Genomic DNA, 15,595 nt, shown 5'->3' on the forward strand with positions numbered 1-15,595 from the left:
CATCACAGTGTCATTAAGGACTAAGGCTTCTCTCTTTCTACTCCACTTGCTTAGTGGCTTCCATCCATAAAGGATACCCCGTATTACAAGATGACTACTAGAGCTCTAGTTGTCAGGCCTGAGGTATAGGTCAGGAGAAAGTGGGAAGGAAAAGAGGGGCAAAGGAGGTTGGAGGTTCCCACACAGCTGACTTACTTTCCTTTAAGCAGCTTCCTAGAAGTGCCATAGAACTTCATCATCTGGACCAACCTAGCTGCAAAAGAATGTCATCTTTTATTCTAGGTGGCAATTTTGCTGGCTAAAAATTAGGGGTTTAAAAGATAGATAGATAGATAGATAGATAAATAGATAGATAAGATAGATAAAAATTAGGAGTTTTGTTAACAAGGAAAAGGATAATAATATTAGGATGAGCAATCAATATCTTCTGCCTCAAGTAACGAGATCTGTGTAAGAGCAATGATTGGTCAGTAGAAGAATGTGAGGTGATAGTTATGTTGAGAAAGCTCAGAATTAGTGATTTTAGAGGTGCATGAATGGTTGTTAGATCTGTGAATTAGACTTCATTCTTATACTTTATTATGTTGATTTTCTTTACCATATGGTATGTTTGGTATTCCAAAAGTCAGTAAATGGATACCCAGTTGAGTCCTTTTAAGAGTTCTTGTCTTGCAGACATTTAGGGTGGGGAGCTATTTTTCCAAGGAAATTAAACAGGAACATGCCAGCTTCTTAAAAAATTTTCGGAAGAGGGATCCCTGGGTGGCGCAGTGGTTTGGTGCCTGCCTTTGGCCCAGGGCGCGATCCTGGAGACCCAGGATCGAATCCCACGTCGGGCTCCCGGTGCATGGAGCCTGCTTCTCCCTCTGCCTGTGTCTCTGCCTCTCTCTCTCTCTCTCTCTCTCTCTCTCTGTGTGACTATCATCAATCAATCAATCAATCTTCGGAAGATAAGTCACTCAAGAAATGGTCGGCTTTTAATATTGAACCTTATTTTATGGTCAGTTTGTTAATATGTATATCTATTCAGCAGGCTCTGAGTAGGTATTTCTAGTTATGAAGTAAAACACTTGATTCTCTGATTTCTTTATATTTATCAAAGCAGATTCAAAGAGATTAAAAAAAATGTTTTAGTAACATTTTCTTTTATGCAGTAAGCCTGGACTAATGACAGTGACTCCAAGGGCTGATTTTTATTTTCACTGTATCTCACATAGCCTTCATTATAATAAGGTATCAGTATTATTGAGTCAATGATTGAATTATTTCTGAATATTTCCAATATGATGTAGGCTCTGGTCATATTTAAAAGTTAAAGGCAGTCTTTATGTTTAGCAGAATCAAATTTGTTTTATAGCCAGTAAAAAACTGTAATGTCTTTTATTATATAACATGTATTAATTATGTATTATTAATATATTAATATAATTAATATAATTAATTAATATAATATAATATATTAATATAATAAGCTATTTTTACAATGGCCTTATTGGTAGTTTTTTTTTTTTTTTTTTTTTTTTTATTCATGAGAGACACAGAAAGAGAGAGGGAGAGACAAGCAGAGGGAGAAGCAGGCTCCATGCAGGGAGCCTGACATGGGACTCGATTCCAGGTCTCCAGGATCACACCCTGGGCTGAGGGCGGCGCTAAACTGCTGAGTCACCTGGGCTGCCCGCCTTATTGCTAACAAAAACTAGTCCCTGAGAATACTTTTCAGCAAAATACATGAAAATAGATAGATTCATTTAGAAGCATTTTTTGAAAACAACCCAAAATGACAAATCTTTTAGGTTTATGCTGCTTAAAATGTTAAAAAAAAAAAAAAAGCCAAAACCAGCATTTTACTTAATATTTAAATATGACTTCTTACTTATAGTGCTTTGTCTATTGCAGAATGTATGATTTTGCCCTACTTCTGGTGACTGGATTCTCATCCTTTCAATAGGATCAATATTAAGCCAGCCTTCTTTACCTCTTCGATCCATATTAAACCTGTCTTGGAAAGAGTCCGTTTATTGGATAATATAGCTACACCGGGGCTCTATGACAATATCTTTTGCTGCCTCATTAACTCAGGAGCATTAGAACAAGATAAAAATGCCCTAAAGCCTCTTATCTGATGTCTGGTGTAACCTGCTGAAAGCAGGAGCCATTAGTTTATGTTAGAAATCAAATGGCTCTCTCCAGTGCAGGAAGTACTGATTAAACCTGAAGTGTCCCTGGAGGACTCTACAGCTGTCACAGGGGTGGTGGCTGTCCCTTACCAAAAGAGAAATCTGGGCCAGAGGTCCCAGTGGGGTGGTGCTTTAAGAACTAGCACGTGGCTGCCCCAGCTGTTCTGCTTTGCCTAATGAATTGTTTTACAAGAAGAGGCTGGGTATTGTCATCACAAGCTGCCTTCCTTAGAGACTGGAGCGGGCCAAATAATAAGTAATGTTAGTGATGGTAATTGAAATGTGATGGCTCTCCTGGGATCTTCACAGCCCTGAAGCTGGTTGGCACTTGTGGATTGTCTCGTCCTACCAAGGCCCTATTTGAAGTATGCTTTTTTTTTTTTTTTCCAGTTACATAATTGTGATTTTTTTTTCTCTCTTCCCCACTATAGAAGTGCATTGACAGAAGCAGTCTTAGGAACATTATAGTGATTTTAAGTACAAAAAAAAACCCAGCTTTGACTTTTTTTCATTTTTGGTGCAAAATGGTGGTTTTATTAAAGCATGGGGACAAAACCCGTGGACAGGAAGAGCTGCTGCCCAGGGATTGTGAGGAGCACCTTGATTATATACTTTGGGGTTGGAGGATAAAGGGAAGTTCCAAAAAGATTTTCATACACAGTTTTGACTTTTTCACTTAAATTATCAACACTGCAATAGTAAAGAAGGGCTACCACATATTCTTAGTCTCTTGAGAACCACTGCAGAGGTCTGTCTAGGCTTTAAAGGAATGTGTTTTATTATTATTATTATTTCTTTAAAGATTTATGTATTATTTTAGAGAGAGTACAAGGGGATGGAGGGAGAGGGAGAGAGAGAATCTTAAGCAGACTCCCCACTGAGCGTGCATGGCTCAATCTCATGACCTTGAGATTATAACCTGAGCTAAAACCAAGAGTTGGACACCTTACTGAGTAATCCACCCTAGCGCCCCTAAAGAAATTTTTAAAACTTATACAAGTAATTAACACTCTAAATTTAAATTGTTTTTAATAGCACAGTAGGATATAAAACGAAAAGTAAAAACCTTGCTTGCTGAACTTACTGGAGGTAACCACCATTTTCTGTGCATAATCAGGTTTATGTATTACCACCTACAGATGAGATCATGATATATGTACTGTTTTGTGACTTGTTTTTTTATCCCACAGTATATCTTGGATATCTTTCCACAGTGATATAAGTAGACCTATCTCATTGTCTCCCAATTGCTGCATAGAATTTTATTGTATTGATGTACCAATTCTAGACTCTTACTAGATAGCTTGGCCTGGACCTGTGAGTGAATACTTAATTGTACCAACTGGTTGCACTCACTGATTTGTATTCTGTGATTCACCCTTTTACATCAGTGATTTTCCCTTTCTTCAGGAATGTTCCAAGACTTTTAAAATAGGAAATAGTGGAAGTAAAACTTTTGGGGAGGTATGGTGTGAGTGTTGTCATGGACCACCACCTGGACATATATGTATTGATATGTGCCCTACTGCATATTTTCAATTCTTTGCTTGGTCCAGATAGGTGAGGAAAACAAATAATGCTTAATGGATGTTGTCTAAGGCATTTACTAAAGGCTTCTTCTCAAGTTGAATGAATGTTCTTTCCCCTAATTTTCTACTTCAGAAGTTCCAAGTATCAAGTTTGAATGCATTAATGGACTTGGGAAATGATTTGTCAGCACATGAAAATGAGTACTTAGGTTTCTTATGTTAACAGCTTGGTTAACAAAGCAAGTTTGTACCTTGTGAACTTGAGGGGCCTTGCTGGGAGTGGCAGTGTGCTGAATGAAGCAAAGCAATTTTCTAGGAGCATTTCAGGTCAGTGATGAGAGAAATCACTTGTCTTCTCAGGCAAACAAAAACCTAATTTTAGTTGCATCTGTCTTGAATAGGATCTATGCAGATTGAGTGATAAAAATGTTACTTCTATCAAAAATATGAACATTATATGTTTTTAACTCAAAGCCCTATAGACTCATTCTCTCAACACTTCAGAGTTCTGATTTGCCCATCTTTATTGAAGAGATGTCATACTAGTAAGTTCTGAGATACCAACTAGTTTTGTTTCCAGTTTCTTCTATGGTGTTTTCCTCACCTTGATGCATTCGAATTGATGTGCAATGCTTAACTTAATAATTGAAGGATGTTATTAGTAAAAATTACTGTTTATGCCTGATTTACCTCTTGTCCAAGCATTCAGTAGATTCTTGGAACACATGGGTGTATCAGAGATTTCAGGGGCTCTTGTGGGCTATTGGGGATTCTCTAGACCTAAGCTATTCAAAATTGTAAATGCTAGCTGCATATAGTATTTAAAGTTAAATTAATTAAAATAAAACAAATGAATTGAATTCCCCAGTCACACTTGTAAATGCTTAGTAGCCATGTGTAGCTAGTGGCTACCATATTGGACAGCCCTGACTGAGAAAATTTCCACTAGATAGCACTATTCTAAAGGTTGGCAAACCTGGCCCACCACCTGTTTTTGTATTCCCTGTGAACTAAAAATAGTTTTTTATGTTTTTAAAGGGTCATAAAAATAAAATTAAAAAATAGAAAAATATGAGACAGACTGATTGTGGCCCTACTTGTCTTAATAACATTTCAGCTTTCTGATCAAGTTAAGATTAGGGGTTTCCCTAAGCCATCAGAAGATTGTAATCTGTTAAGCAAATCAGGCAAATTTAGGAACAAGTTGTTTGTTTTATTTTGTTTTGTTTTTACTATAGATAGACCATGGAATTAAAATTCTTTGTATTATAAATGATCAAGTTGTAACAACTTTGTGAATAATACCTACAGTATAACAGAACATCTTTCTGATTTTATATATTATTTTGTATTCTATCTTCCCATCTTACTCTGAAAGAAATAGAATGAGTACATTTCAGGAGATGTACTTGACCTTTCAACAAAGAATTTACCATCAGGATTTTTAACTGTTCAAATTATTTTTAACTGTCAAATCATTTCAGCCAATCTCTCCTAGGAAGAATGAAGCAAAAAGATTCTTCTGCTGATATTCTCAACATCTGAGAGATAATCTTCCCTTGCCAAATGTATCTAACAATTTCTCATTAAATGTAAAGCTTATGAAATTTGCCTATAAAGTGAGCATCTGGCACTTCTGTGGTAAATTAGAGTCAACTTGTTGCCATCAAGATAGGACCTTGATATTCATGAGGGAACTTTGTGATTTCCCAAGTTTATGCTAACCCATAGCATATTATTTTTCCTCTAAAATGCAGTAAGGTACATTTGAAGAAAACCAAGTTATCCCTTTGGATTTTTTATGTAAATTATTTCATAATTAGAAGTAACTAAAGTAATTCCCCCACTAAAATAAATGTTATACTATAATACATTGGATTATTAGTAGAAGCATTGATTTGAACTTGCCTGAATCTTCAGATTAAAGATAGTGATGTCACATTATTATGGACTATGTGGTGGGATCACGAAACGCACTGAATTCAAGAAAAAGTCACATTTCTACATTAGCCTCAGAGAAAGAAAGAGGCAAGTGGTAGAGGAGATAAGGGAGAGAATTGTGAGACAGTATTTTGAGAGGAAACGTTCATGAAGTGATACCTTCTTTCTTTTTTTTTTTTTTTTTTTAAGATTTTATTTATTTATTTGACAGAGAGATAGAACAAGCAGGAGGAGCAGCAGGCAGAGGGAAGGGGAGAAGCAGGGAGCCCAGTGTAAGACTTGATCCCAGGACCTAGGAATCATGACCTGAACTGAAGGCAGACGTTTAACCAACTGAGCCACCCAGATGCCCCTGATAGCTTCTTTCTAAAGAACAGTAAGAATGGTAGCTGTGTTTTGCTTTTACTCCCTGGTACAAAATCAGTGAAAATTTTATTGCTCAAAGTTTTATTCATCAATCATAACTGGTTATGATTTCAAATAGCAATTTTCCATGGTAGAACTTTGACTAAATTTATGAAAACCCCCCAAATTGTTCTAATCTTTCAATGCCATCCTTTTTTTTAAGCTTATTTATTAATAATGTGGGGATTGAATTCATGACTCCAAGATCAAGAGTCCATACTCTTCTGACTGAGCCAGCCAGGTGCCCCCTCTTTGCCATTCTTTTCCAAATTGTTTCTAAGTCTTCATGCTTTTTCAGTTCTTCCGTGTCACTTCTATGTGTGCCCACCACACCTTTGCCACCCTCTTGTCTCACCGGTATTAATGATATACTCCTTTTCATTGCCTGTGAAAATAATCTTGAAGTCGTACACTGCCCTCTTCTATAAGGTATGCCAGTAAGCATCCAAAGATCGCCCAGCCTCCACTAAGATTCCGTAATATTTCTTATGTAATCAAGGATGTACCTCTACTAAAGCTGGCTATAATCAAGTTTGAGATCTTTGTCCGTGGCATTTTATGATGCCAAAGTATGGTTAAGTCATATATACCTTGGGCTCATATTTTATACCCCAGTTGAAAGAAAAGTCAGAAACATTAAGAGGAGAAAAAACATCAACTTGATGTTGCAAAATATAAAGTTGCAAACCATAGCCATTTAGGATGGACCATGATGAGGAGAACCTGAAATCAAGCTTCTGAGAAATTAGATATTTCTCCATTTCTGGCATACAGTATTTATAAGACCTGTCCAAAAAAAGTTGCTTTTTTATTGACCTATCCATGTTTGAAAAAAAATTCTTTTTATGTCCTGAGATTCTCAGATTAGTAGGGCAAACTTAATTTTTGCATAAAGTCTGCATATTACAACAAAGTGGTTAAGGTAGTCTGACCTTAAACTCCAGAAACCCAAAAGGATATCTAGGCATTTGGGGTTTTAGTCATTGAATATTCCCAACACTTCTTAAAATTGGTACATGATAAATACCTATTTTCTAATAAATATTCTCAATTTATGTTTACAAAAGCATTTTCTTTTCATATCCATGTTAAACAGCCTGATTTTTTTTTAAAGATTGTATTTATTTATTTTAGAGAAAGAGAAAGAGCACAAATGAGAGAGAGATAGAGGGAAAGGAAGAGGAAGAGAGAATCTCAAGCAGACTCCCTGCTGAGCATGGAGTCTGATGTAGAGCTCGATCTCATGACCCTGAGATCATAACCTGAGCCAAAATCAAGAGTGGGATGCTTAACTGACTGAGCTACCCAGGTGCCCCAAACAATTTCTTGTTATGACTGATAACTCTTAGTTTTTATGAACCCTTTAACTTCACATTTTCTCCCAAATCACATTGTGGTCATCATGAGTCCTGTGTTACCTGTACCATCCTTACTGCTTTCTCAGCTTTCATTTTTCTTTTCTGATGGATGCTTTTGGTAAAGCTGGTGCACTTGTTAAAGCATTCTCATACACTGCTGAATATGTGATGGAACTATTTGTGTCATGGATCTGAGCCAGCCTCAAGAAATGTATCCATATTTTATTCCAACTTTGTAGAAATGTCTACTCTCCAGTTTCCATAGTGTTATCTTTACTGTTTCTAAGAGTACCACCTGGGAACATCACAGCCATAGTGGGATGGTGGTGGTGAGTGGACTGCTAGGCTCACTAACTAGCAGAATGACTGGTTCTTAGTTTGTGTTGTTTGTGTTGTGTTGTTCCTCAGCAAAATTGCAAGTTAACTCTTCTGTTATATTGACTTTCGTGCTTTTATAATTGAAATCCCACAGATATTAAAAACTTGGATTTATATACTGGTAACAGTTATGAGTGTTTAGAATAACTTGTTTTCCTCCTTAAGTAGAAAGTGTAGTAAAATTCAGTTCTTATGTAACAGAACTATTCAGTAGTGTATATAGTGCTGCAGTCTGATTTTCTTTTTTTTTTAATATTTTTTTAATTTATTCATTTGAGAAACAGAGAGCACAAGCAAGGGGAGAGAAAGAGGCAGAGGGAGAAGCAGGCTCCCAACTGAACCAAGAGCCCAACGTGGGGCTCGATCCCAGGACCCAGGGATCATGACCTGAGCCTAAGGCAGATGCTTAACCTTCTAAGCCACCCGGGCACCCTCCCCCCTTTTTTTTAAATATTTTTTATTTATGCGGTCTGATTTTCTTTGGAATATTTTATAACACTGTTAGAAGAAGAAGTGATTTTTGCCATAAATGAGGTCTAATAATTATTTAAATTAATAATTCTGTCCTTAGAGATTATATTTGATTCTGTTTTTATTGTTCATCACCAGTGTGTCAAATTAATATATGCAAAAATGGTCTGTTATCACCTACATTTGCTTTGGTGTTTGGAGGGTGTAACCAGTGAGAAGATCCCAGTTTACATGATTAACCTGGCAAGGACTATGGACCCTTCCATATATGAGAACTATTCCTGAACTTTAGGTCAAGAATGAAACTGATTTTGCAAAAATTAACAAGGATATCCTAAAATTCACATGGAAATACAAGAGAACCAAGATAGCTAAAAAATCTTGATAAAGAACAAAGTTGAAGGACTCATAGTCTCAAAATTTTCATACAAAACTACAATAATCAAGACAGTATGGTAATTTATAGTCAATTACTTTTTAACAGGGGTGCCAGATCATTCACTTGGGGGACAGGGGAAGAAAGATAGTCTCTTTAACAAATGGTACTCGGAAAATACAGTATCCACAGACAAGAACCCCAAATTGAACCCCTTACATTACACTGAATGCATTATAGACCTAAATGTAAGAGCTGAAACTATAAAAATCTTAGAATACATAAGCATAAATCTTTAGGACCTTAGATTAGGCAGTGGTTTCTTTACATATGATTCCAAAAACACACAAGCAGAAAAAGAAAATTAAAAATTGGACTTCAAGATGTAAAACTTTTGTGCTTCAAACATACCATTAAGAAAGTGAAAAAGTGGGATGCCTGAGTGGCTCAGCGGTTGAGCATCGGTCTTAGGCTCAGGGTGTGATCCTGGGGTTCCGGGATCGAGTTCCGCATCAGGCTCCCTGTGAGGAGCCTGCTTCTCCCTCTGCCTATGTCTCTGCCTCTCTGTCTCTCATGAGTAAATAAATAAAATCTAAAAAAAAAAAAGAAGAAAGAAAGAAAGAGAGAGAGAGAAAGAAAGAAAGAAAGAAAGAAAGAAAGAAAGAAAGAAAGAAAGAAAGAAAGAAAGAAAAAGAAGAAAGAAAAGAAAAGAAAGAAAAGAAAAGAAAAGGAAAGAGAAAAGGTACAGGGCACCTGGCTGGCTCAGTTGGTAGAGCATATGACTCTTGACCTTGGGGTTGTGAATTCAAGCCCCACATTCGGTATAGAATTACTTAAAAAGAAGAAAAAAAAAAGAGAGAGAGAGAGAGAAGGAGGGGGGAGAGGAAGAGAAGAGAAGAGAAATTGAAAAGACAGCCCACAGAATAGGAGAGAACTTTTGTGTATCATTTCTGTATATCTTCTATCATTTCTGTATATCTTATAAAAGGGGCTTGTATCCAGAATATATAAAGAATTCATATAATTCAACAATAAAAAGACAATAGCCCCATTTTTAAAGTGGGCAAAGGATTTAAATAGACATTTCTCCAAAGATTATACAGATAGCCATTAGGCACATGCAAAGATGCTCAACAACATTGGTCACTAGGGAAGTGCAAATCAAAATCATGAGATACTACTCCACACCCACTGGGATGACTATAATGAAAAAGATGGACGATAACAAGTATTGGCAAGGATGTGGAGAAAGTGGAACACTTGTGCACTACTGTTGGGAATGTAAAAATGCTGCAGCCATTATGGAAAACAGTATGGTGCTTCCTCAAAATAAAATAAAATTGGATTAACATATGATCCAACAATTCCACTTCTGGGTGTATACCCAAAGGAATTGAAAGCAGAGACTTGAAAAGATACTTGTACACCCATGTTATAGCAACATTAAAAATTACTAAGAGATGGAAACAACCCAAGGTGTCCAGTGATGGATGAATGGACAAACAAAACATGGTATATACATACAATGGAATAGTATTCAACCTTAAAGGAAAATCTGACACATGCTGCAACGCGGAGGAACTTGAAGGTATGCTAAGTAAGATAAGGCAGTTACAAAAAGACAAATAATGTACGTTTCTACTTATATGAGTACCAAGAGCAGTTGAGCAAAAAGCTGGTTGCCAAGGACTGGGGAAGGGAGAAAAGGAGAATGGGGAGTTGTTATTTCGTGGATACAGAGTTTCAGTTTTGCAAGAGGAAGAAGTTTTAAGATATGTTGCATAGCAATATCAATATATTTAATGCCCCCAAAATGTATACTTAAAAATGGTTAAGGTGATAAAATGTGTATCTTATATGTATCTTACCATGGTTTAAGGGGGGAGCAAATTTATGACATATGAATTCTATTTCTATTTTAAAACAAATTATATGAGAAAAAGAAGAAAACAAAGACATGATAGTCCAGGAAACACAAAAGGATTTGAAGAAGTCCATTACAGCCCTGCTCCTAACTGAAGGCCTTTTTTTTTTAATACATGACTTCCTTCAGTTCCTGAATGAGTCTTTTCTACCCATCCTCTTCTTTAATTCTTACCCAAAGTAGATTTAAAATAATCTCTTCATCATCCTTGATGCTTATTATAACATCTGACTGTATTAAGGGTTCACATCTATTTCTTAGGATTTAGATGTTTTCATGATAAATAAACATTTATTAATGGCCTGCTATGAAAAGCAATGGTTCTATACCCTGGATGTCAAAAACATGTACTCTTCTACTTATAATCTGATTAGGGTGACAAGGCAGATATGTAAAAAGATCACAGTACAAGAGAGCATGTACTGAATGCCACTTGAGTACCATAGGAGTTGAGAAATGAGAGATGATTGTGGGCTGAAGGTGGTTGGTAGAGTCTTAAAAAAAAAAAAAAAAAGAATTTAAACTGCAATGAAAGAAATAAATTTTCTATATTATCATTGGCAAATTGGTTTCCTCCACATTGTAAGATTCCATGTAAAATGTAACATTCCATGTAGCAGTTCTTTTTTGGTTAACCTCCACAAATACTTTTTTCTCATATTCATTTCCCTTGCTGGCAGCCCAAATTTGCTAGTACAGTAGTAAAAGGCATTGCCTGTTTGCCTGTTCGTTCACATACAGCTGAGTAATTACATAGGGAGGCAAAGTGACCTTACATGTTATTTGGCCACTGCACCATGCTGTACCCTCTCTGGGTTTACCCTGGTAAGCCTGTAAGTGGTAACAACGAGATAAGAAAGTGGCCACTGTCAGGCATCTCTGGCCTAGAGTGAGTTTGACCTGCACTTTCACAATGATTTGATTATTTCTGCTTTCTATGTTGAATGAATTTACTACCCATCAGAGTCTCAAAGATTCTTAATTTTAAAAATATTTTGATTTTTTTTTTTAGTCTTCTACATGCTGACTGTTAACTCCTTATGAATGCAGTGATGATTTTTGAATTTTCATTAGGCACAACTCATTGTTGAAGCACTGAAGCAGTTGGTTACTATTGCAGCTAATTCTTGGTTTAATAAACAAGAGTCCTTTAAAAAGATTAGCCAGAACAGTATTTAAAATCCACAGCAGCACTGATGTTTATCGGTTCTGGGTTGGCATACTCTGACCTGTGGCTGTGCACTGTTTTATTACCCTCACATAAGGACACATACTTATAGCATACTTTTGTAGCAGATATTTTTATAACTCTACAAAATGATTAGACTGACATAGAGCAATTCTCTGAATTCATAGGTATTAAAATATTCTGGCAGCTGTCTCCTTTTTGCCTTTAAGTTGAGACATCATGATGAGAGAAGACTGTACAAATCCTGATCAGTACAAGACTGAAGTTAGGCATGGTATTCTCACATTATTGACAAGAGTCTTTGTCATTGTAAATAGGAGAAATCTTGGAGGAAGGGTTCCCATTGTAGTAATCCCAATTTAATTCCATTAATATTCTTTTTGAGAAACTTCTTTACATTAAAACACATTCCAGGGGATCCCTGGGTGGCTCAGCGGTTTATTTATTTATTTTTTTTTTTAAGTTTCAGGTTTTTTTTTTTTTTTTATGATAGTCACAGAGAGAGAGAGAGAGGCAGAGACATAGGCAGAGGGAGAAGCAGGCTCCATGCAGAGGGAGAAGCAGGCTCCATGCACTGGGAGCCCGATGTGGGATTCGATCCCAGGTCTCCAGGATCGTGCCGTGGGCCAAAGGCAGGGGCCAAACTGCTGCGCCACCCAGGGATCCCTGGCTCAGCGGTTTAGCACCTGCCTTTGGCCCAGGGCACGATCCTAGAGTCCCGGGATCGAGTCCCACATCAGGCTCCCGGCATGGAGCCTGCTTCTCCCTCCTCCTGTGTCTCTGCCTCTCTCTCTCTCTCTCTCTCTGTCTATCATAAATAAATCTTTAAAAAAATAAAATAATACACATTCCATGTAGTCAGATGGGAAGGAAGTTATGGTATTAAAATACCTCTAAATTCCAACTAAACAACTTAGCTTGTGCTCAAAAACATATAATATCTTTATCTAGGAATTTGAGGTATTGATTAGGTTTTAGAGAATGTTTCGAAGAACCTGACCAGGAGAAACCTTCTGGTAAACTGGTAGTGACTTGGGATACAGACTCAAAATAGGCTTCTAGCATCCTGTGGACTATAGGTCATAGTCCTCAAGGAGGAACCGAGTCTGGAAAGGTCTCAAGTAAAGATCTAAGCAACTCTCTGTACTCTCTTCCCCTGAGTACTCCCAACCTGCTTCCAACTATCTCAAATTTTTCTGAGAACAATTTCCAGCTGAAAGATTGGCCCTTTGCTGAGAAATATGAGACTTTAAATGGTAAATGATTATGGGTACAGCCATTTTGGAAAACAGGCAGTATCTTCTAAGGGTGATCATACATATACCCTATGATCTGGTAATTCCAGTGCTGGATATATACTCCAGAAATATAAATGAAAACATTTGTATACCAAAATATGCATACAGAAATATTCAGAATGGTGCTATTCATAATAGACCCAGACTAGAAACAATCCAAAAGTTCATTGACAGTAAAATGAACAAATAAACTCAGGTATAGTCACATGCTAGAATACTATATAATCCTGAAAATAGGGGTGGGAGTGAATGGGTGACGGGCACTGGGTGTTATTCTGTATGTTAGTAAATTGAACACCAATAAAAAAAAAATAAATAAAAAATAAAAAAAATAAAAAAAAAAAATAATCCTGAAAATGAACAAACTTGCTATTTGCAACAACATGAGTCTCAGGAACAGAACATTAAGTAAATGAAGATAGACACAAAAGATTACGTATTATACGATATCATTTATATAAAGTTCAAAAAGCTAATCTATGATGATATAAATCAAAATAATGGTTGCATTGTAAGTATGGTGGTAGCTGGGAGGGAGCATAAGAAGGGAGACTCCTGGGGCGGGGGGGCTGGTAATGGTGGTTGTGTGTTCATTTTGTGAAATTCCTCTCACATATACTTATGACTCATACATTTTTCTATGTATATGCTGCACTTTAAAAGTTAACTAAAAAATCTTTTTTAAGATAAATAGTGGCTAAGATAAAAGTTAAGTAATTCACTCAGAAGTCTTAATAGCTAGGCTGTTGTTAAATTGAGATGCTAGCCTTTCTGGCTTGCTATGGGAAGCTTGCACAAAGAAAGTTATCAAGCATTAGTAGTATTCCAACCGCATTTCAAAATATTGGTGTGGGGCCCCTGGATGGCTCAGTCCGATAAGCATCTGCCTTCGGCTCAGGTCATGATCCTGGGGTCCTGGGATGTGCCCTGTGTCTGGCTCCCTGCTCAGTGGGGAGCCTGCTTCTCCCTCTTCCTCTGCCACTCCGCCTGCTTGTACTTGGCTCTCTCTATGTCAAATAAATAAATAAAATCTTTTTTAAAATTAAAAAAAATATTCCTTTGAGCAGGGCTTATTATATCATTGGATAAGAATAAGAGGAATTGCTTTTTAGGATTTTTTGTTGTGGGTAGTTATGAATATATACAACTTTTGTGCCTTAAATGTTTGCTTTTAACAATAAATATGTTTAGTATTAAAAATTTTGTTTTCAGGGAGTCATTAAGTTGAGGTATCACTGTCATAGCAACGGAATGGTGATAAATGTGATTCAGTAGATGGCAGTATTCCCTTTGAAGTTTTTAGTTAAAATGTAGCTATGTGGGGGTAACTCTTAGCAACTTTCTTTGGTAGGAGTGATAAAGGGTCACCTGCTGGGACAAGTAGACCAGAAAGAACATTTTAATATTTTTGTTCATTTGTTATTTCATGTATTACCAGAACTATTTTAAGTGAGTCCATAAGATTTAGAGTCTACAAGTGTAGAGGACAGATTTTTCCACATAAAATCCTAGAATGATAACCTGCAATAGGAAGTTTGTTTAATGTAGTCTTACTTTAAGTGGGTGTTAATGCATACAATATTCAAGAAGAATTTAAGCAGCATCTTTTTATCTTTTTTTTCTGTCTTGATTGTAGGAATATGTAAATATCAAAGACTGAGACTAACTGCCTTGGACAAGGATGTCAATGAAATTTATTGATGAGGAGATTAGGGTGTACTTGAGCATAAATTAGAAGAAAAATTAAAGTGATTGACCAGTCTGTTTTTGTTGGTTATTTTAATACGAATCAAATGCTTTTTGAATAGTCTCTTTTTCATATTGAAATTTCTTAAAATGGTAGCTCTTGATGAAAGCAGTGGAGTTTAAGAAATCCTGTAGCATTATAGGGGTTTTAGTTGTAAGGAATTTGACATGGATCAGAGTAATGTGCCAGAGAAGTCAAAGAGTTATCAGCCAAAGGACAGAACGTGCATAAGATGCAGAATGGGAGGCCAAAGAACTAGCCAGTTAGAGTGAGGAAAATTACATTCAAGTCCTGACTTTGCTCGTTATTAGCTATTGACCTTGCCTAATTTTTCGTATCTATGAATTATAAGTGATAAATAACTGCTTTGCCTTCCATATAGGTTGTTAAGTGCATCAAGTAGGTGCATTGAATGTATGGGTGCTGTGTTAATGTTAATGAACTCTACAGATGGACTTTGCATTGTTTTTATACTGTTCAATTAACTTTTTGTTTCCTCAGGTTTTTCTGCCTGTAGTCATCAAATGCCAGCTGAGAAACATTGATAAGCATAGCCTCAACAGCCATCATTATATGAGTACCTACTAATAGGTACTGTGCTAAGTGCTTTAAATGCATAGTTTCCAAAGCCTCACAACTACACTGAGTAAGTTGGACTATTGACCCCATTTTATAGTTCACAAAGGTTTGGGCTGACCCAAGAGCTGTAAATCAAGTCCATGTCATCTGACTCCACAGCCCTTATTTGTAGCATGCTATACCTGCCAGGATGTGCTTCAGTTTTTACTTTTCCTTAGCTAGT

The 15,595-nt window shown here is 36.6% G+C and overlaps 1 protein-coding gene across 6 annotated transcripts in view; it reads left to right on the top strand.

The window, feature by feature from the left end:
* The window catches only part of LIN52 (lin-52 DREAM MuvB core complex component), a 111,385-nt gene that overhangs the window by 49,309 nt on the left and 46,481 nt on the right, over positions 1 to 15,595 (top strand). For 2 of the 6 annotated variants that reach the window (XR_005363523.1, XR_005363524.1), the window contains exon 6: positions 15,295 to 15,439. The exons of 3 other annotated variants lie outside the window; for them this stretch is intronic. The gene's annotated coding sequence lies outside the window, so the exon portion shown is untranslated. Of the gene's footprint in view, positions 1 to 15,294; positions 15,440 to 15,595 lie in introns of those variants that run through there. One more of the 6 variants, XR_005363526.1, reaches the window with a different exon arrangement.

The sequence above is a fragment of the Canis lupus genome, chromosome 8 (assembly GCF_011100685.1).
Source record: "Canis lupus familiaris isolate Mischka breed German Shepherd chromosome 8, alternate assembly UU_Cfam_GSD_1.0, whole genome shotgun sequence".
Classification (NCBI taxonomy): Eukaryota; Metazoa; Chordata; class Mammalia; order Carnivora; family Canidae; genus Canis; species Canis lupus.